The following is a 22,888-nucleotide window of genomic DNA, read 5'->3' as shown; positions in this document are numbered from 1 at the left end:
CTGTTTGCTGGTTGAACACTCAAGTTGGGTGGTCTTTCATCAATTCTGTTATGGTTATTATTCTATAGATGTACTGAGTAGGCCCACAAGAAAACGAATCTTAGGTGACATATGACTTAGGTATATGGTGACATTTTTGTACTTCGGTAATAAATTTACTTTGAAACTTGAATTCTCCCCTCATTATCCTACGTTCCAGTGAATAAAGTCCTAACCTATTCAACCTTTTGCTGTAGTCTGGAACTGTGGATTGTGTGTCCCAGAGCTGGAGAAGATGGAATGAAAAGGAAGAAATTAGAGTCATCAAGGCATACAGCACAGAAGGAGGTCTCTTGACCTTCTACATCCATGGTTGTCGTCAAGTAGCAGAGCTTGGTCTGTAGTCTACAACGCCTGAAAATTCAAGTGCTTAGCTAAATACCTTTTAAATGTTGTGAGTGTCTCTCCCTTGACTACTCTTTCAGGCAGTAGAAACCAAACCGTACCCACCCTCTGTGTCAAAATCCCCTCCAGTACTCTGTCCTCACTTTAAACCTTTGCACTCTGGTCTTAGACATGAGAGTGATGGAGCGAATGGCAGGTGGGGCTGAGAATGAGGAAATAAACGGTCCATATGAGCAGAATGCTGCATTTTGCTGATTTGGGTCCAGCTGGATCTAAGCGGGTGCTTTGCAAAGCAATTGGAACATGGCTGTGACTGAGGACTGTTGGATTTGGTGGGATTTTGGAAGCAACTGAGCAGAAGGCCAGGTAGGAAGTGAGAGGAGGGGAGAAGGTGGGTGGCTTCTCATAGAAGTGGTAGAGGAGAATCCCAGAATGTGACAGATGCTCTGAGAACAGGGGCAGAAAGAGGGCAGGGTGAGCAGGAGGGAAGGGTGGTGGAGGGTTGAGGGTGGAAGCTGCAGACCTGGCTGAGGGGCCTGTCGAAACGGTGGTGAGATAAGGGAATTGTGGAAACCTGAAGCAAGGTTGGCAGGCTTTTTTCAGTGCAAAGTGAACAAGAAGTGGCTTCTTACAGTGGTCAAAGATCTCTGACGTTGAGGGAGAACGCTACGTGCATCTCGTGAAAGATCAAAACAAAGCCAGGACTTCTGCCAATTCCCTTGGCACCCTCTCTTACTTGGAGGAAGTGGCTGGGTCAAAGAGGATGCTGCTCATTGTGGAAACAGGAGGCTGATTGGGTCTGCATTCAGTTGGAAGTTTTTCCTAGTGGGGAATGGCTGGGGGGTGGTGGGAGGATAGAAATTAATGCTGAAAATGGCAAAAATGGCAGGGAGGAAGAAACTGGAACTATTTAAAGAGGGGGAGAGAAAGGAGAAAAAGTAGAGAAGAGATGGGGAAAATAAAAGTCAAAAACTAGCAGATGCTGGAAATGGACCATCTCAAGGCCAGGGCAGCAAAATGACAGCTGAGTGAGTGGACGGAGCCGCATCCATGTACTGGACAAAGAGTTGAGAGCGGCACTGAGTTGGGTGAGGCAGGAGCAAATTCAAATGAGGGGTCTTCCAGACCAAGTTTGGTTGTGGATCTTGGGAAGGAGGTGGAGGCAGAGGAGGCTTCTGCATCATTGGTGTCCGTGAGGTAGGAGGGGAAATCTTTTGAGGAGGTTGGCTAAATGAGGGTTTAAGAAACTATGGCTTGATGTGATGTGGAGAGGTTGGAGGCGTGGCCTGGTCTCTTCAAGGTACGCTCGCCTCGAAGAAGTTCCCCTCTTCTCTTCGATGGATCCTACGATTCTCTTCTCTACGATCCTCTCTCACTCCTCCCTCTCTGTGATCTCTGCAGCCCAGGTCTCGTGCTGAAACGTCGACAATCCACTCCTGTCCACAGCTGCTGCCTGACCCATTGAGCTCTTCCAGCATTTTGTTGTGTTGACATCAGTAAGCGGTTTCAGCAAGATGTCACCAGCGGGATGGGAGGAGTGGAAGAGACAGAGGAAACGGACGCGTGAACAGCAGTCCCCTCTGGGCCACTGGAGGTGGGCAGGAAGGTGATCACAAGAGAGGGGTCCTCCCTATTCAGCAGCTTTGCACCCCGTATCTGGGAAAGGATGCACTGGCATTAGAGAAGTTCCAGAGGAGGTTTACGAGAATGAAAGGGATAATGTATGAGGAGCGTTTGGTAGCTCAGAGCCTGTACGTATTAGAACTTTAGAAGATGAGACCATAAGACATAGGAGCAAAGCGAGGCCATTTGGCCCATCCAGGCTGCTGCACAAGAGAGTCCTCCATGAATGATGCAGGAGGGCTTATGTAGAATGGATATGGAGAAGATGCTTGCTATAGTGAAGGAGACCAGGGCCGGAGGGCACAGCCTCAGAATGTCGCGTTAGAAGAGAGATGTGAAGGAATTTCTTTAGGGTGGTGAATCTGTGGAATTCATGGTCACTCTGGAGGCCAAATCATTAAAGGAGAGATTGACAGTTTCTTGATCAGTGAGGATGTCAAAGGCCATGGGGAGCCGGCAGGAGAATGGGGTTGACAGGGAAAACAAATCAGCCATGATCTGATAGTGTAGCCAAATAGTCTAATTCTGCTTTTATGTCTAACGGTCTTCAGCCCAACTCATTCATGCTGACTAAGATGTCTGTTTCATTTGCCCATGTTTAGATAATTTCCCTCCAAATCTTTCCTATCCATAGACGGATCCTTCATTGCTGTTTCTGTAATGGGTAGTAAGTAATTCAGTTCCTTATCCATGTACTTGTCCAAATACCTGTTTCAACACTCCCACTGGTAACATGTTCCATGTCCCCACCACCCCCTTTACATTTTCTCTCACTCTCTTTATAACTTGTCCTCTAGTTTCTGATTTCCTTTGCCTGGAAAGAGACGGTGTGCATTCACCTCACCCATGTCCCTAACTTTACACACATCTGAAATGTCACCTTTCAGTCTCCCGTGCTCAGCTAGCCAATCTCTATTCCTGGTAGCATTCTCATAGACTTCGTATCGAACCTCACTATCTCCCTGATTGCACCTGCACTGCACGTCCTCGGTAGCTGTTACACTTTTTTTCTGAAACTCAGTTCAATTCAAGTTTAATTGTCATTTAACCACACATGAATACTCATGAAAACAGCCAATCGAGACAGTGTTACTACGGGGTCAAGGCCCAGTCCTTGCATATACAGACACACATAGGATATTAGTAAAAATACAACCAAACAAATATCTATGTCCCCTCAGTCCCCAAGCTGCACTACACGCCCCCGGTAGGGCACGATGGCTCGGACGCCTCGCCTCTGGCGGCTGGAAAGCTTGAGGCCCAAGTCTACTGAGGACCTCGAAAACGATCTGCAGTCGGCTACAGTAGAGCTTGTCCAGGAGGGAAGCTCTGACCCCGTTCTGGGCATCATGCTACACTGCTCCTGGTGAAGCACAGAGGCTAACCCCCCCCCCCCCCCCCCCCCCCCACTCTGGGCAGCTGCAAACAGGTGACACCGTGGCTTCAGGCCTAGGGCTAGGCCCCCTCCATCCGCCCTGCTCCCATCCAGTGAATCAAACTTACTGCTTCCCAGATTAACAATGTCCAAAGGGGTCCTGCATTCCCAAGGAAAGTGACCAGGATGACCACTCGCTATTTAACTGTAAGCCTCCATTGACTCAAGCTGCAGAACGTTGTACAGCTCCTTCATTATCTCGGCCAGAGAACGGCTGGCTGATGGTGCAGACCTGCAAAGCTTTTGAGCAGCAGGGTCTTACGATCATTAGACGTACGTTTAAGTCTAACGGAAGCACCTTTTGTTGACCCTAGTAAAGCCACTGTGACCAGCCGTGCAGCCAGTTTAGTGGAAGACGTGCTGTAGTTTTCCCTTGTTCTTCCTCAGTGCTCTGTGGCATGGAAGACAACATTTTCACTCTGCCTTGGTGTGACAATAATAAACGCATGCCAATGCCAAAGGGGGTGAAGTTGGGAGAATGGGATTAAAGAATCATCCATGATTGAATGGCAGAGAAGACTCGATGGACCAAATGGCCGAATTCCGATCCTACATCTTTGTGTGCTGTTTACTGACCATCGTGGGCCAGCTATGTTGTTGTTGGAATGTGTGTCGACCCCTGTAGGCTGTCCAGCATATCCTTGGGTGTGTTAGTTGTGAATGCAAATGTCGCATTTCAAGGCCCGTACGATATACAAGAGATAGGTCAATGCGATCTGAATAAGATAACCTGTTCATGTTAAGAGCACTACTCAATTTCAACTTGTCGTGTTGGTGATGAAAAGGTTAATGGCCGAGCTCTATTTGTGTTGGTTTTCTGTAAGGTGGGGGCTAATTCTCCGACTGCCCTCCCTGTCCCTGGGGAGAAGGGAGGGAGGCGGTTGGAATGGTTAATTGCAGCAGGTCTAACCCGTGGCTTCCGAAGCAGCTGTCCAAGTCCGGAGCCTGGATTGACATCAGCTGCAGCCCCACTCCGCTCGATGTCACACAGGCGCAGGCCAATAGCCGGACGGGCCCACCTCCTGGGGCTGTGACCAGCGTCGCCTCCTCACTCACACAGGTTGATTCTGCCTGCCCGTGCGCTAGTACAGAGCACAGGGTGTTAAACAGGACTGCCGCCTCAGCCAGCTCTCTCCACCCGTACACCTCACTCGGGGCTCCAGCAAAGGGTTAAACAAAGAAGGTAAAGCAAGACTTCTGTTTTCCAGTGCGTAACTATTAAGTATTTTATCTGCACGTGTTTTACAACTTATAATAGAATTGACCCCAAGAGGGAGAGACTTCCTTTGTTGTGAGTTTGAGAGTGGCATTGGTTTGTGTGTCTGATCTCAAACTTATATCCGCTCCTTTATTTTAGCAAAAGTGGAAGTTTTAATTAAAGCACATCTGTTTTTATTATTGTTCAGCATTTCACTTTGAACTCCTACAATGTCTGTTCTTGAAGATGTCAACAGTTACAGTTTGTACGTTTCCCTTCAATCTGCGGTTTCTCAGTGTCGGGGTGATTGTGCTGTTTACAAATCATGTCACAGGCTGGGATTAGCACCCTGACACTTAACCCCTCCTAGGATGTGCATAGGTGCAGGCAAGAGGAAAATCCACAAGAGAGTCAAGTCCCACTGAGGGTCAGTGTGGGACTCACCCCCAGTGAGGGTCAGTGTGTCTGTGTGGGACTCACCCCCAGTGAGGGTCAGTGTGTCTGTGTAGGACTCACCCCCACTGAGGGTCAGTGTGTGTGTGTGGGACTCACCCCCAGTGAGGGTCAGTGTGTCAGTGTGGGTCTCACCCCCACTGAGGGTCAGTGTGTGTGTGTGGGACTCGCCCCCAGTGAGGGTCAGTGTGTCAGTGTGGGTCTCACCCCCACTGAGGGTCAGTGTGTGTGTGTGGGACTCACCCCCAGTGAGGGTCAGTGTGTGGGACTCACCCCCAGTGAGGGTCAGTGTGTCAGTGTGGGACTCATCCCCCAGTGAGGGTCAGTGTGTCTGTGTGGGAATCACCCCCCAGTGAGGGTCAGTGTGTGGGACTCACCCCCAGTGAGGGTCAGTGTGTGGGACTCACCCCCAGTGAGGGTCAGTGTGTCAGTGTGGGACTCATCCCCAGTGAGGGTCAGTGTGTGGGACTCACCCCCAGTGAGGGTCAGTGTGTCAGTGTGGGACTCATCCCCCAGTGAGGGTCAGTGTGTCTGTGTGGGAATCACCCCCCAGTGAGGGTCAGTGTGTGGGACTCACCCCCAGTGAGGGTCAGTGTGTCTGTGTGGGACTCATCCCCCAGTGAGGGTCAGTGTGTGGGACTCACCCCCAGTGAGGGTCAGTGCGTGGGCCAACGAGCCAGCACCATCCATTAGTCGGACTGTGTGTCGTTGGACTGTGGGAGGAAACTGGAGAACGCAGAGGAAACCCACGTGGTCACAGGCAGAACATACAGACAGTGTCGGGAATTGAACCAGTCACTGACACTGTAATAGTCTTTCGTTAACCACTGTCCTACCATGCTGTCTTGGAAATGGGATCACCCAGAAGAATGGTCCACAGAGAGAGCATGCAAACTCCACACAGATAGCGCTGCAGACAGGGTTTGAGTCCAGATTGTTGGTTCCATGAGGCAGAGATTTTTTTTTAGCCTTTTCAGAACCAACATTAGATCTGCCTTTATCCTTACAATCCATCCGAACACCTTTGTTAGTTTGAAAGCCTGGTTGAGATCAGTTCCAGTGCCTCGCATCTGACAGTGCTGCAGATCCTCGAAGTGTTTTGTTGGTACCAAGTCTCATTTTCCCTGGCTGCTTCTCCACTCATGTCTGCTTCCATCCTCTCCCCATCGTGCCTTCCCCATTCCAGGACTCAACGGGAAGCGTGCTGTTTAATTTTACCTGTGTGAGTCCTCGGTTGGTAAGGGTCGACCATGGTTGTTGTGACCCGACGGTCTACGTGATACGCAAGCTAGGACAGTACGATATGGAGAGCAAGCTGTTGCCCACATAGCATGCTCCCCTTCCAAAGGAATGTCAGACACTGATAGAGTTTGGCACCAGTACCGTCACAAGGATTACCAGTCAGCATTGAACTCAACTTAGGACTCCAGCTCCGGATTTTTCCCTGGGCTTTACTCCCGAACCCTTCTCCATGAGTGGGAATAGCAGTAAGGCAGCAGAGGTTTGAGATCAAAGTTTTCCTTCGCCTAGATGAGCTGCCAACCATGGCTGATGAGCCCCATCTGCCCGAAGCGACAGGTTATAAGGCAGGTTTGGACCCTTCTGCTGTCAGTAGGAGCCATTCCACCGGGCTTACTAGCTAAGCCACACGTGAAGGCCAGGAGTTGGACTGGTTTGAGACACTCACCATTCTGAGCATTCAGTAGGAGCCATTCCACCGGGCTTACTAGCTAAGCCACACGTGAAGGCCAGGAGTTGGACTCGTTTGAGACACTCACCATTCTGAGCATTCAGTAGCTCGGACAAATCTGGCTGAATGGCAGGTGAGACCGTGCCCCCAACTTCCGGAGGAAATTAGAGCGTATTATCTGTGTATCTGAAGAACGTGCAAAGACAGTCACACAAGGTTTAGTGTGGATGGGGAGCTTTAGAGAGAGTACAGGCGAGATTTAGAATCAGATTATGATTATATAGTAACAACAACTATAAATTACTGTACAAAGGACATATAAAAATAAATTAAATGAGTAGTGTAAAAATGAGAGGGAAAATGCAGAGGGAGTTTAATGGGTTCATTCGTTGTCCATACTGAACCGATGGTGGAGAGGAAGGAGCTGTTCCTGAATCGTTGAGTGTGTGTCTTCAGGCTCCTGTACCTCCTCCCTGATGGCAGAGGGGAAGAAGCTGTTCCTGAATCATTGAGTGTGTGTGTACCTCCTCCCTGATGAGAAGAGGGCAAGTCCTGGGTGATGGATGCTGACCTTTTGACTCATTGTTCTCGATGCTGGGGAGGCTAGTGCCCATGATGGAGCTGGCTGAGTTTACAACTTTCTGCATCTTTTTCTGATTTACCGGGATGCTGCCTGGATAAGAGAGAATATATTATGAGGAAAGGTTGAACAGGCTAAGAGGTTTCTCTTTTGAGTGAAGGGGATGAGAGGTATCTTGAGAGAGTGGCTTTTTTTCGGGGCAGCAATGGCTAATACGAGAGGACATAATTTTAAGGGGATGGGATGAAGTACGAGGTACTGGATGCATGGAACACACTGCTGGGGGAGGTGGTAGAGGCACGAGGGAGGTTTAAGGGACTCTTAGACAGGAACTTGGGTGAAAGTAAAATGGAGGACTAAGTGGGAGGAGAGGGTTAGTTTGATCTTGGAGTAGGTTAAAAAGTCAGCTCAACATCGTACTGTGTTGTAATGTTCTTAAAAGAGCAACTTTGAGGGATTAATTTGATTTATTTACTGAGATACAGCGTGGAGTCAACCCTTCAAGCCGTCCCTGCCCAGCATTCTCCTGATCTAAACCTAGCCTAACCAGGGGACAATTTACAATGACCAATTAACCTACCAACCGATATATCTTTGGACTGTGGGAGGAAACCAGAGCATCCGGAGGAAACCCTTGCATCACGGGCAGAATGTGCAAGTTGTTTGGATAAACGATGCGGACAGCTCAAGGTGTAGATAAGCTGCTGGAAGTGGCAAGATTTCAGTTCAGTGAAGACTGGTGCGTCAGCTGGAAATGGTCACTCCACCTCATCACTGAATGAAGACAGTTAGTTTTAAGAAGCTTACGGTTTACTCTGGACCTGAGAGCTGAAGATCTGTGAGCTGCTCTGTTGACACCGTGGACACTGGACTTCACTGGAACTGTGGTGCTGATAAACCTGATAAGGTCATAAGACATAGGAGCAGAATAAGGCCATTTGGCCCGTCGAGTCTGCTCCGCCATTCAATCATGGCTGATACTTCCTTTTTCTCCTCCTCAACCCCATTTCCTGGCCTTCTCCCCATAACCTTTGTTGCCAATCAGACAATCAGCCAATCACGTGGCAGCAAATCATTGCATAAAAACTTGCAGACAAGGTCCAGAGGTTCAGTTGTTGTTCAGACCAAACATCAGAATGGGGGAAGAAATGTGACGTAAGTGACTTTGACCAGGGAAAGATTGTTGGTGCCAGATGGGGTTGTTTGAGTATCTCAGAAACTGCTGATTTCCTGGGATTTTCATTCACAGTAGTCGCTGGAGTTTACAGAGAATGATACGAAAAACAATAAAAAAGCAGTGAGTGACAATTCTGTCAGTGAAAATGATTTGTTAATGAGAGAGATCAGAGGAGAATGGCCACATTGGTTCAAGCTGACAGGAAGGTCACACAAGCTGACCAGCAGCCACACTGGTTCAAGCTGACAGGGATCTTGTGTTACAACAGTGGTATGCAGAAGAGCATCTCTGAATGCTTTGAGAGGTTGGTCATGACTAGACTGAACTCCTGCCTCAGCAAGGACCTGAATCCATTGCAATTTGCCTATTGCCACAATAGGTCAACAGCAGACGCAATCTCAATGGCTCTTCACACGGCTTTAGACCACCTGGACAACACAAACACCTACGTCAGGATGCTGTTCATTGACTATAGCTCAGCATTTAATACCATCATTCCCACAGTCCTGATTGAGAAGTTACAGAACCCGGGCCTCTATACTGTATCACTGTCTGGTATGGAGGGGCTACTGCACAGGACCAAAAGAAGCTGCAGAAGGTTGTAAATCTAGTCAGCTCCATCTTGGGTGCTAGCCTACCAAGTACCCAGGACACCTTCAGGGAGCGTTGTCTCAGAACGGCAGCGTCCATTATTAAGGACCTCCAGCACCCAGGGCATTCCCTTTTCTCACTGTTACCATCAGGTAGGAGGTACAGAAGCCTGAAGACACACACTCAGCGATTCAGGAACAGCTTCTCCCCCTCTGCCATGTGATTCCTAAATGGACATTGAACCCTTGGACACTACCTCACTTATTTAATATATATTATTTGCTTTTTTTATGATTTTAATCCATTCAATATACATATACTGTGATTGATTTACTTATTTATTATTATTATTTTTATTTTTTTCAACTTCTATATTATGTATTGCATTGAACTGCTGCTAAGTTGACCAATTTCATGACACATGCTGGTGATAATAAACCTGGTTCTGATTCTGAAAGCACAACACATTGAACCCTGAAGTGGGTGGGCGACAGCCCCAGAAGACCATGCACGTACACCCAGTACAGGAGGCACATAATAAAGGGGGCACTGAGTGCCTGTGTCCAATAGCGTTGTGGAGGCAGTTTCACGAGGAGGAGTGCAATTGATTCCAGAGGGAGCTCCTCCTCCCACTCCTCAGGACAATGACTGATGGTCTTGCCAAGGGGACTGGGGCCAGAATCGTGGCACAGCTTATTCCTGAAACATGGAGCACAAAGGACAGGATGTGCTGTCTCTGTGTCTGACAGAGGGCAGGACACACACCTTTCCTGCTTCCTGTGCTCCTCAGGAAGTGGCCGTGGAGTGTGGGCGGGGGTTCGTCGACCTTCTGCCTCGATTACTAACGAAAAGCCCCGGGAATGGGAGAATAATAGCTATAATCCTTAGAATCTGTTGGCTAATTGTCGGGACAGGAGACAGGCCCAACTTTATTTTCCTTAGGTTTTGTCTAATTTACAACCCTTCATGAATAATTCAATCAGAACCCATCTCAGATAAATTGAGCTCAGGGAAGACACAGAGGGCTCCAAAACGCAATCCATCTAGCCCACTCTGCCCGGATTATTTCCTGGCTGTCCGATTAGCCCTGTTTTCCTGCTCTATCTCCACAGACCCATTTATTTCTCCTCTGAAGCGTCCATACAATTCCACTTTAAATGTTGGTCATGAATCTGCTTCCATCAGCAGTTAGAGCATCGAACATAGAAACCTACAGCACAGTACAGGCCCTTCGGCCCACAATGTTGTGCCGACCATGTAAACTACTCTAGAAGCTGTCTAGAATTACCCTACCGCATAGCCCTCTTTGTTTCTAAATTCAATGCACCTATCGAAGTCTCTTTAAAAAGCCTATTGTATCCACCTCCACCACCGCCAGCAGTGCATTCCACGCACTCACCACTCTGTGTGAAAATCTTACCCCTGACTTCTCCTCTGTACCTACTGCCCAGCACCTTAAAACAGTGCCCCCTCGTGCTAGCCATTTCAGCCCTGGGAAAAAGCCTCTGACTATCCACACGATCAATGCCTCTCATCATCTTGTACACCTCTATCAGGTCACCTCTCATCCTCCGTTGCTCCAAGGAAAACAGGCCGAGTTCACTCAACCTGTTCTCATAAGGCATGTTCCCCAATCCAGGCAACATCCTTGTAAATCTCCTCTGCACTTTTTCTATGGTTTCCACATCCTTCTTTCCAACAGAAATTCCCTGATCTTGATCTTAACAGGCAAATCTCCCAGAAACCCTCTCCAGCACTGAGAACATCTTGAAAAGGCTCAAGAAGGGGGCATCTATCATTAAGGACCCTCATAATCTGGGACATGCCCTCTTGCAATTCCTACCATCGGGAAGGAGGTACAGGAACGTGAAAACTCACACTCAATGTTTTAGGATCAGCTTCTTCCCCTCTGACATCAGATTTCTGAACGGTCCATGAACACTATCTCAATGTTCCTCTTTATCTGCCAATGTCTCGTTTTTATGCATTAAAACAGTTCTGTGGATGTGGAGAGAGAGAAACAGAATTAATGTTTCAGGTCCAAGACGATTTAGATCTGGGTGCAGACTCGTTGATCTGGTACAATAACTCCTCTGTGTCACACTGACATTCAGTGTGTAGTGCCTGTGTCACAGATAGACTACTCTCTCTCAGTGGCTGACCAGCAGCAGCTAAAGAGTGGGAATAAAGGAGCCCTTTTCTGGTTGGCTGCCATTGACAAGTGGTGTTGGGATTGCTGCTTTTTACCTTCAATGCTAATGATTTAGGCAATGGAATTGATGGCTCTGTGGCCAAGTTTGCGAACAATACAAAGATAAATGGAGGGTCTGGTAGTGTTGAAGAAGCTGGGAGTCTGCTGAAGGACTTGATAGATTAGGAGAATAGGTGAAGTGGCAGATGGAACGTAGTGTAAGAAGTGATTGTGGACTTCGGAAAGGGTAGGATAAGGGACCATGAAACAATCCTCATAGAGGGATCAGAAGTGGAGAGAGTGAGCAATTTCAAGTTCCTGGGTGTTAATCTCTCTGAGGATCTAACCTGGTCCCAACATATTGACACAGCTATAAAGAAGGCAAGAATACAGCTATATTTCATTAGGAGTTTGAGGAAATTTGGTTTGTCACTCAAAACACTCAAACTTCTACAGATGTACCACGGAGAGCATTCTGACAGGCTGCATCACTGTGTGGTGTGGGGAGCGGTGGGGAGGGGGCTACTGCACAGGACCGAAAGAAGCTACAGAAAGTTGTAAAATTAGTCAGCTCCATCATGGGTACCAGCCTCTTCAGTATCCATGATGTCTTCAAGAAGCGGTGCCTCAGAAAGGACCCCCCATTACCCAGGACATGTTCTCTCCTCATTGTTACTGTCAGGGAGGAGGTACAGAAGCCTGAAGACACACACTCAGTGATTCAGGAACAGCTTCTTCCCCTCTGCCATACGATTCCTAAATGGACACTGAACCCATGAACACTACTTCACTTTTTTAATTATTTCTGTTTTTGTACTATTTTTATTTTTATATCTATATACTTACTGTAATTTTCCTTATATTTATCATGTATTGCTGCTACTAACAAATTTCAAGACATATCCCGGTGATATTAAACCTGATTCTGATTCTGGTCATGTACTTTGGTTGAAGGAATAAAGGCATACGCTATTTTCTAAATAAGAATGAATTCACAAATCCAAGGTGCAGAGGACTTGGGAGTCCTTGTGCACGATTCCCTAAAGGTTAACTTGCAGCTTGAGCTGGTGGTGAGGAAGGCATTCATTTTGAGAGGACCAGAATATAAAAGCAAGGATGTAATGTTGAGGCTTTACAAGGCACTGGCCAGACTGCACTTGGATTATTGTGAGAGTTTTTGGGACTCTTATCTAAGAAAAGATGTGCTGACTTTGGAGAGGTTCCAAAAGAGGTTCTCGAGAGCGATTCTGGGAACGAAAGGGTTATTGTATGAAGAGCATTTCTTGGCTCCTGTCCTGTGCTTGCTGGAGAAAAGGAGTGGGGGCGGATCTTTCTTGAAACATATTGAATGTTGAAAAGCCTAGACGGAGTGGATGTGGAGAGGATGTTTCCTATGGTGGGGAGACAAGGACCAGAAGGCACAGCCTCAGAATAGAGGGATGTCAATTTAAAATGCATGAGAAGAATTTCTACAGTCACTTGGTTAGTCTGGGTGTCAAAGGTTATGGGGAGAAAGCAGGAAAATTGGGTTGAGAGGGATATTAAGTCAGCCTTGATGGAAAGGCAGAACAGACTTGATGGGCTGAATGGCCTGATTCTACTCCTGTGTCTTATGGTTATGAATCTGCACTATTGTCCGTGTTACAGTGGTCATTACTAATCTAGCACCTACCTCACAGTGTGTAGTATCTGCCACAATGAGAGGTAGTCCCCTCTGTCAAAGTTCAAGCTGAGCTTCACGTGATGTGTGCAAGTCCACGTCAGCACAGGAGGAATGTGCATTTAGTATCACGCAGGCAGCATTCACAAGAAAAACGTAAATTCTACACCATTTTTACCAAAAAATTATAGCTCAGTGAGATTCGCAGATGTACCTAGCCTGTGTATCAGGATGTAGTATCAATACTCTGAGTGAGATTTTTGTGACAAACCTCTCACAGAGTTAATCTGCACATAAAAAGCATTAGGGGCAGATGGTGTCTGGGCAAATTGTGGATGGCACAGTGGCATAGCGCAACCACAGCGCTGGCAGCCCTGGTTCTCTGTTAAGGAGTTTGTACGACCACATGGGTTTCCTTCGGGTGCTCCGGTTTCCTCTCATATTGCAACAACTAGTGGGCTGTAATAACAACAGGGGTGTAATTGGCTGGCATCCGCTTGTTGGCCTTTTATCGTGCTCCATCTCTAAATGAGTGAAGGATGGCGAATCGGGTGGGTGCAGTGATACGCCCCTGTTTAACACTGGTGAGGGTTTCTGATGCAGTGCCACTGTGGCTGACATTGGGAATGCAGGCCACGGACCTGAACCTCAACCACTACCTTCAGTACGGCAAACGGATACGTGTGAGCTGAGGACCAGTGAGGGTTGGACAAGTACGATCAATGGCAGGGCCCTAAGGAGCTCTGGGGCAAAGGGACCTTAAATGGAGGTCATTTAAGGGTGAAATTATGAGGGTACAGAATCTTTATGTTCCTGTTAGGTTGAAAGGAAAGGTTCAAGGTTTGAAAGCGCCATGGTTTTCAAGGGATATTAGAAACTTGGTTCGAAAAAAGAGGGATGTCTACAATAGATATAGGCAGCATGGAGTAAAGGAATTGCTCGAGGAATATAAAGAATGTAAAAGGAATCTTAAGAAATAGATTAGAAAAGCTAAAAGAAGTTACGAGTTTGGTTTGACAAATAAGGTGGAAGTAAATCCGAAAGGCTTCTACAGTTATATTAAAAGCAAGGGATAAAAGTGAGGGATAAAATTGGTCCCTTAGAGAATCAGGGTGGTCAGCTATGTGTGGAGCCAAGGGAGATGGGAGAGATTTTGAACGATTTCTTCTCTTCGGTATTCACTAAGGAGAAGGATATTGAATGGTGTAAGGTGTGGGAAACAAGTAAGGAAGTTATGGAACCTATGACAATTAAAGAGGTGGAAGTACTGGCGCTTTTAAGAAATTTAAAAGTGGATAAATCTCCGGGTCCTGACAGGATATTCCCCAGGACCTTGAGGGAAGTTTGTGTAGAGATAGCAGGAGCTCTGACAGAGATCTTTCAGATGTCATTAGAAACGGGGATTGTGCCGGAGGATTGGCGTATTGCTCATGTGGTTCCATTGTTTAAAAAGGGTTCTAGAAGTAAGCCTAACAATTATGGACCTGTCAGTTTGACATCAGTGGTGGGTAAATTAATGGAAAGTATTCTTAGAGATAGTATTTATAATTATCTGGATAGACAGGATCTGATCAGGAGTAGCCAGCATGGATTTGTGCGTGGAAGGTCATATTTGACAAACCTTATTGAATTTTTTGAAGAAGTTACGAGGAATGTTGACGAGGGTAAGGCAGTGGATGTAGTCTATATGGACTTCAGCAAGGCCTTTGACAAAGTTCCACATGGAAGGTTAGTTAAGAAGGTTCAGTCGTTAGGTATTAATGCTGGAGTAATAAAATGGATTCAACAGTGGCTAGATGGGAGATGCCAGAGAGTAGTGGTGGATAATTGTTTATCAGGATGGAGGCCGGTGACTAGCGGGGTGTCTCAGGGATCTGTTTTGGGCCCAATGTTGTTTGTAATATACATAAATGATCTGGATGATGGGGTAGTAAATTGGATTAGTAAGTATGCTGATGATACTAAGGTAGGAGGTGTTGTGGATAATGAGGTGGGTTTTCAAAGCTTGCAGGGAGATTTATGCCAGTTAGAAGAATGGGCTGAATGTTGGCAGATGGAGTTTAATGCTGAGAAGTGTGAGGTTCTACATTTTGGCAGGAATAATCCAAATAGAACATACAGGGTAAATGGTAGGGCATTGAGGAATGCAGTGGAACAGAGAAATCTAGGAATAACAGTGCATAGTTCCCTGAAGGTGGAGTCTCATGTAGATAGGGTGGTGAAGAAGGCTTTTGGAACACTGGCCTTTATAAATCAGAGCATTGAGTACAGAAGTTGGGATGTAATGTTAAAATTGTACAAGGCATTGGTAAGGCCAAATTTGGAATATTGTGTACAGTTCTGGTCACCGAATTATAGGAAAGATATCAATAAATTAGAGAGAGTACAGAGACGATTTACTAGGATGTTACCTGGGTTTCAGCACTTAAGTTACAGAGAAAGGTTGAACAAGTTAGGTCTCTATTTATTGGAGCGTAGAAGGTTGAGGGGGGATTTGATCGAGGTATTTAAAATTTTGAGAGGGATAGATAGAGTTGACGTGAATAGCCTGTTTCCATTGAGAGTAGGGGAGATTCAAACGAGAGGACATGATTTGAGAGTTAGGGAGCAAAAGTTTAAGGGAAACACGAGGGGGTATTTCTTTACTCAGAGAGTGATAGCTGTGTGGAATGAGCTTCCTGTAGAAGTAGTAGAGGCCAGTTCAGTTGTGTCATTTAAGGTAAAATTGGATAGGTATATGGACAGGAAAGGAGTGGAGGGTTATGGGCTGAGTGCGGGTGGGTGGGACTAGGTGAGATTAAGAGTTCGGCACGGACTAGGAGGGCCGGAATGGCCTGTTTCCGTGCTGTGATTGTTATATGGTTATATGGCATTCAAGTCCAAGACTCTGAAGGTGGTAGCACAGAAGGTGCATTGAATATCTGCCTTTATTAGCTGGGTAATGGAAGAGCAGGGAGATGAAACATCGGTTAGAGTCACAGCATAGCTGGAACCCTGTGCCTAGTCCTGGTTCCGGCTCCAGGAAGGATGTGGTTGCACTGGAAAGGGTGAAGAGGAGGTTCTCCAGGCACAGTTCAGCAACGGGAAGTCACTGGAGAGGCTGGTTCTGTTTTTCCTTGGAGGCTGAGGGGGTCCTAATAGAGGTATGAAAAATAATGAGAAACATAGACAGGGTAGATGGTCAGAAATCTTTTCCCAGAGCAGAGATCTAAAATTAGAGGTCATAATTTACTGTAAGAAGTAAGAAAATTTTTGTGAACTTGGAGAAGAGTTTTTTTTTCATTTAGAGAAAGCTGAACACACTCCCTAAGGGGGTGGGGGCAAAGACTCACAATATTTAAGTATCTGGACAACTATTCAAGTTGCAAAGGCTTGAGAGATCTGGACCATGTGTTGGTGAATGGGATAAATAAGATGCCAATCAGCTTGACGGTGCTGAGGTCAGTATTGCCTCACATGTACCTGAGTGATAGTCAGGGATAAAATCTGTGGTATATAATCTCCATGTCACTGTGTGGCAGTATGTTTAATTCATAAGCCATTCTGGCCCTTTGAGCTATGCCCTGACTTAACCCTAGCCTGACCATGGGACAGTTTCCAAAGACCAATGAACCTACTAACCAGTGGGCCTTTCAACTGTGGGAGAAGAGCGGACGTCCCGGAGGAAACACACACATTCTTTGGGGAGGACACGCAGACTCCATACAGGTCTGATGTCTGATACCGCGAGCTGTAACAGTGTTGCTATGCTGAGCGGTTTATTATTTAGAGATACACCATAGTAACAAGGCCTATCCGGCTCAACAAGCCCACCCCATCCACTTATGGCCATGTGACCAATTAAGCTACTAATCCATATGTATTTGGGATGTAGACCCATGTACGGATTAGCAGGTGACACACAGCGACCTGATAGCGCTGATAGAGCCCTGGTGTCCTGACCTTCACGGAGCTTGCACGTTCTCCCTGAGACGGCGTGGTTCTGCCCAGATGCTTCAGCTTTCCCCCACATCCCAAAGGTGTGTGGGCCGGTGGGCTAGCTGGTCCTCACTCAACATCAGCAAAAACAAGGATCTGATGGAAGAAACCCAAGTCCAGGGGCCAGTCCTCATTAGGGGATCACAGGTGGAGAGGGTCAGTAACTTTAAATTCCTTGGCATTACCGGAGGATCTGTCCTGGCATCAGCATATAAGCGTCATTGAAAAGAAGGCATGACAGTGCCCCTACTTTATTAGAAGTTTGCACAGATTTGGCAGTTCATCTAAAATTATTGACAGACTTCGATAGATGTACTACAGTGGAGGGTATCCTAACTGATTGCATCATGCCCTGGTATGGGAACATCAATGCCCAAGCACGGAAAAGCCATTAAAATGGTGTTTACTGCCTAGTCCGTCACAGGCAAAGCCCTCCTCACCAATGAGCACATCTACAAAGAGAACTGCCCCAAGAAATCAGCTTCCATCATCACGGATCTCCACCGTCCCACCATCCAGGCTGGGCTCTCTTCTCACTGCTGCCACTGGGTGAGAGGTATAGGAGTCTTGGGTCCCACATCACCAGGTTCAGCAACTGTTATTACCCTTCAGCCAGTGTGGGTAACCCCAACTCTGATCCGATTCCACAATCACGTTCCAGGCCTCTTCAACTTGTCTTCTCAGAGTGACTGATTTATTTCTCTAGCTGTCTGTTTTTGTATTTGCACAATTTGTCTTCTTTTGCACATTGGTTTTTGCTTATATGTGTAGTCTTCATTAATTTCAATGGACTACTTTGTTCTATTGTGAGTGCCTTCAAGAAAATGAAGCTCAAGGTAGTTCAGTATACGTACCGTGGAAATAAATTAACCTTGAACTCTGTAAATTCCCCCACTGAAAACACGAGGAAGATGAGTTACAGGGGAAGAGTGGGGGGATGGGATTGATCTGTGGGATAGACTCTGGGCTGAATGGCCTCCTATTCTAATATTATAAGGAAATGTGGTAAAGGGGGAAGAGGAGAATATGTTAGTATAATGATTGAAAGGAAAGATAAATAATGTGGATTAAATGGTGCAGTTCAGAAAGCCGTGCAGAACAGGACACATGCAGAAATCCAAAAATAAGTGTCAAGGGATACTGAGAGAGTGTTTAATGAAACACACAAGGTGCTGGGATACATTTACATAGAGAGACACCAGGTATAAAAGCAATGGAGGTACACTGAAACTGTGGGAAAATAGTGGAGAGGTTAGGGCTGGAGTGCTGAGCCTCATTCTGGCTCCGCACTGGAAGAAAGATGTCAAGAGCTGAGGAGACAGAAAGTGTGGGAAAGCCCTGCTGAGATGATTCAAGGATGAGGCATTCCAACCCCTGAGTTAGATTGGAAATGACCTGGTGTGTATGTCCCAAAACACACACACAGACACACACACACACACACACACACACACACACACACACACACACACACACACACTAACAGAGAGACAGACACACACACACACACACACACATACACACACACACACACACTAACAGAGAGACAGACATACACACACACACACACTAACAGAGAGACAGACATACACACACACACACACACTAACAGAGAGACAGACATACACAGACACACTAACAGAGAGACAGACGTACACACACACACACACACACACACACACACACACACACACACACAGACTAACAGAGAGACAGACGTACACACACACACACACACACACACACAGACTAACGGAGAGACAGACAGATGCACAGAGAGAAAGAGAGAGAGATTCACACATACAGAGGGACAGAGAGAGATGGAGGGAGAGAGGGTCATAGGGAGACACACAGGCACAGAAAGAGAGAGAGAGGAAGAGCAGACTGCACACCATTGGGATGTGGAGGAAACCCACTTGGTCACACGTGCAGAGGAGACGTGTTGGAGGTGAACGAGATCATGACGAGTTTAGGCAGTAAAGAGAGGGAAGTGTCACTTGTGAAATACTCAGGACCAGCTTGGGGAGCAGAACAGAGCTTAAATTTGGGGTGAAAGACACAAAGGAAATGTGATATTGAACCTTCGTACAGGGACCAGGAATTCTTGCCTGTAACAAGTGATGTTTTTTCTGCTGGTGTAACTGTGCCTGGACTCTACCTGTGACTGTAGTGGAACAGCTTTAGCTGTAACTGTCCCTCTGCTCCAAACGAGGCTGTGCCTGTTGTCCAGGTGTGACTGTCATCTCCAGCCGAAGTGTGTTGTACAGATATGACTACCTGTAAACTACCTGTATTGGAATTGGTTTATTGTTATCACACATACCAAGATACAGTGAAAAGCATACTGTTCATACAGATTAGATCACTACAGAGTATATTTGAGGTAGAATGAGGTAAAACAATAACAAAATGCAGGATGAAAGCTTCAGAGAAAGTGCAGCCCAGGGAAACAAGATTACAGGGTGGCAGTCGGTGAAGTCAAGCGTCCATTTTATCGTTGAAGAGTCTGATAACAGCGGAATAGAGGCTGTCTTTGGGCCTGGTGCTACATATCAGGCTCTTGTATCTTCTGCCTGATGGAGGAGCGAGAAGAGAGGTGGGTGAGATCTTTGGTTATGCCGAGGCAGTGAGAAGGGGAGGGTGGTGTCTGCACCATCTTGCGGTCACGTTGCCATGCCAGGCTGTGATGCATCCAGGTACAATGCCTACTGTGGAGCTCCGATAAAATTTGGTAAGGGCCCACAGGGATGTGCCAGATTTCTTTAGCCTCCCGAGGTTGTAGAGGTGTCAATGAAGTTTCTCGTCAGTGTGGTTGGACCAGGACAGGCTATTGGTGATGTTCACTTCTAGGGATTTGAAGCTTTCAACTCTCTCAACCTCAGCACTACTGACGTAGATAGGAGCATGTGTGTATATTCAAGAGCCCAATAACAGCCCCCACCCACTTCACGGAGTGAATGACTAGCTTTTTCGTTTTGTTGACATTGAGGGGAAGGTTGTTGTCACGACAACACCATATGACTACAGTCTCTATCTCCTCCCTGTACTCATCTCTTCATTGTTTGAAATACAGTGGTATCATCATGGAGTTAGAGCAAAGTTTGGCCAGTAAGTCATGAGTATACAGGGAGTGGAGTGGGGGACTGAAGGCTGTAAGGTGTAACTATCTCTGCTCCAGGTAAGGCCGTGACTGTTGTCCAGGTGTGACTGTACTTGTACTGTATCTGTAACGGTGGGTGTAACTGTATCTCTGCTCCAGGTAAGGCTGTGCCTGTTGTCCAGGTGTGACTGTACTTGTACTGTATCTGTAACGGTGGGTGTAACTGTATCTCTGCTCCAGGTAAGGCTGTGCCTGTTGTCCAGGTGTGACTGTACTTGTACTGTATCTGTAACGGTGGGTGTAACTGTATCTCTGCTCCAGGTAAGGCTGTGCCTGTTGTCCAGGTGTGACTGTACTTGTACTGTATCTGTAACGGTGGGTGTAACTGTATCTCTGCTCCAGGTAAGGCCGTGACTGTTGTCCAGGTGTGACCATACCTGCTTTCCCCCTGTGCTTGTAGGTATAGCCAACCCTGCACCAAGACCATATTCTGTGTCTGTCTGGAATATCAGCTTGAGTTTTTGAACATGGTATTTCTAACCAGCTGCTACAACACATTCCAGGGAATAGGAATGTTAGTTTCAGAGTACAACAGTGCTCCGAGAGCAAAGGAGCCCACAACTATAATGGCTGACCTTTAGTGAGGGGCAAGTGTGGGAAAGGAGTGCATAGTTTTCTCAGACTACAGCCCCACATGCTGAATAAGGTCCGTTCTTTCAGCTGGCTGGCACAGAGAGTGGAATCAAATTCCTCATGTTTATGAGTGGGAGAGTCAGCCCAAGCTGCGTGGATTGTAAACTATTCAGGCTCCAAATTAATATTTATAAAACTGATGCACAAGAGAAAGAAATTCACACAGATACTGGAACAAGAGTGATAGAGTCATACAGTATGGAAATTGGCTCTTCAACCCAACTGGTCCCTGCCGACTAAGATTTGTTTTTAGTTATTTTTTTATTTAGAGATATAGCGTGGTAATGCGTCCTTTCAGCCCATCGAGGCTGTGCTGCCCAGTTACACCATGTGACCCACTAACCTGTGCGTCTTTGGAATATGGGAAGAAACTGGAGCACCTGGATGAGTTACGTGCAGTCACAGGGAGAGCAAACAAAGTTTTGACGGACAGCGGTGGGAATTGAACCTGGGTTGCTGGTGTGGTAGTACCATTGTGCTAATCACTACACTACCGTGCTGCCCCCTACTAAACTGCCCCTACTAAACTGCCCCCTACTACACTGCCCTCTACTACACAGTCCCCAACTACACTGCCCTCTACTACACTGCCCCCCCTACACTGCCCCCCCTACACTGCCCCCTACTACACAGTCCCCAACTACACTGTCCCCTACTACACTGTCCCCTACTACACTGTCCCCTACTACACTGCCCCCTACTAAACTGCCCCCTACTACACTGCCCCCTACTACACTGTCCCCTACTACACTGTCCCCTACTACACTGCCCCCTACTACACTGTCCCCTACTACACTGTCCCCTACTACACTGCCCCCTACTACACTGCCCCCTACTACACTGCCCCCTACTACACTGTCCCCCACTACACTGCCCCCTACTAAACTGTCCCCTACTACACTGTCCCCCACTACACTGTCCCCTACTACACTGCCCCCTACTACACTGCCCCCTACTACACTGCCCTCTACTACACTGTCCCCTACTACACTGCCCCCTACTACACTGTCCCCTACTACACTGTCCCCTACTACACTGCCCCCTACTACACTGCCCTCTACTACACTGTCCCCTACTACACTGCCCCCTACTACACTGTCCCCTACTACACTGCCCCCCACTACACTGCCCCCTACTACACTGCCCCCTACTACACTGCCCTCTACTACACTGTCCCCTACTACACTGTCCCCTACTACACTGCCCTCTACTACACTGTCCCCTACTACACTGTCCCCTACTACACTGTCCCCTACTACACTGTCCCCTACTACACTGCCCTCTACTACACTGTCCCCTACTACACTGTCCCCTACTACACTGTCCCCTACTACACTGTCCCCTACTACACTGCCCTCTACTACACTGTCCCCTACTACACTGCCCTCTACTACACTGTCCCCTACTACACTGCCCCCTACTACACTGCCCCCTACTACACTGTCCCCTACTACACTGTCCCCTACTACACTGTCCCCTACTACACTGCCCTCTACTACACTGCCCTCTACTACACTGTCCCCTACTACACTGTCCCCCACTACACTGCCCTCTACTACACTGTCCCCTACTACACTGTCCCCTACTACACTGTCCCCTACTACACTGTCCCCTACTACACTGTCCCCCACTACACTGCCCTCTACTACACTGTCCCCTACTACACTGCCCTCTACTACACTGTCCCCTACTACACTGTCCCCTACTACACTGCCCTCTACTACACTGTCCCCTACTACACTGTCCCCTACTACACTGTCCCCTACTACACTGTCCCCTACTACACTGCCCTCTACTACACTGTCCCCTACTACACTGTCCCCTACTACACTGTCCCCTACTACACTGTCCCCTACTACACTGTCCCCTACTACACTGCCCCCTACTACACTGTCCCCTACTACACTGTCCCCCACTACACTGTCCCCCACTACACTGCCCTCTACTACACTGCCCCCTACTACACTGCCCCTACTACACTGCCCCCTACTACACTGTCCCCCACTACACTGCCCTCTACTACACTGCCCCCTACTACACTGCCCCTACTACACTGCCCTCTACTACACTGTCCCCTACTACACTGTCCCCTACTACACTGCCCTCTACTACACTGTCCCCTACTACACTGCCCT

At 47.4% G+C, this 22,888-nt stretch overlaps 1 protein-coding gene across 4 annotated transcripts in view; it reads left to right on the top strand.

Annotated features, from left to right (window-relative positions):
- The first annotated feature begins 4,407 nt into the window (after window positions 1-4,407).
- Window positions 4,408-22,888, top strand: part of LOC140716367 (uncharacterized) — a 317,941-nt gene continuing 299,460 nt past the window's right edge. For all 4 annotated transcript variants that reach the window (XM_073029036.1, XM_073029038.1, XM_073029037.1 and 1 more), the window contains exon 1: window positions 4,408-4,625. The gene's annotated coding sequence lies outside the window, so the exon portion shown is untranslated. The remainder of the gene's footprint in view (window positions 4,626-22,888) is intronic.

Source organism: Hemitrygon akajei, chromosome 25 (genome assembly GCF_048418815.1).
Source record: "Hemitrygon akajei chromosome 25, sHemAka1.3, whole genome shotgun sequence".
Taxonomy (NCBI): domain Eukaryota; kingdom Metazoa; phylum Chordata; class Chondrichthyes; order Myliobatiformes; family Dasyatidae; genus Hemitrygon; species Hemitrygon akajei.
The sequence above is the reverse complement of the archived record's forward strand: the minus strand, read 5'-3'. Positions and strand labels throughout refer to the sequence as shown.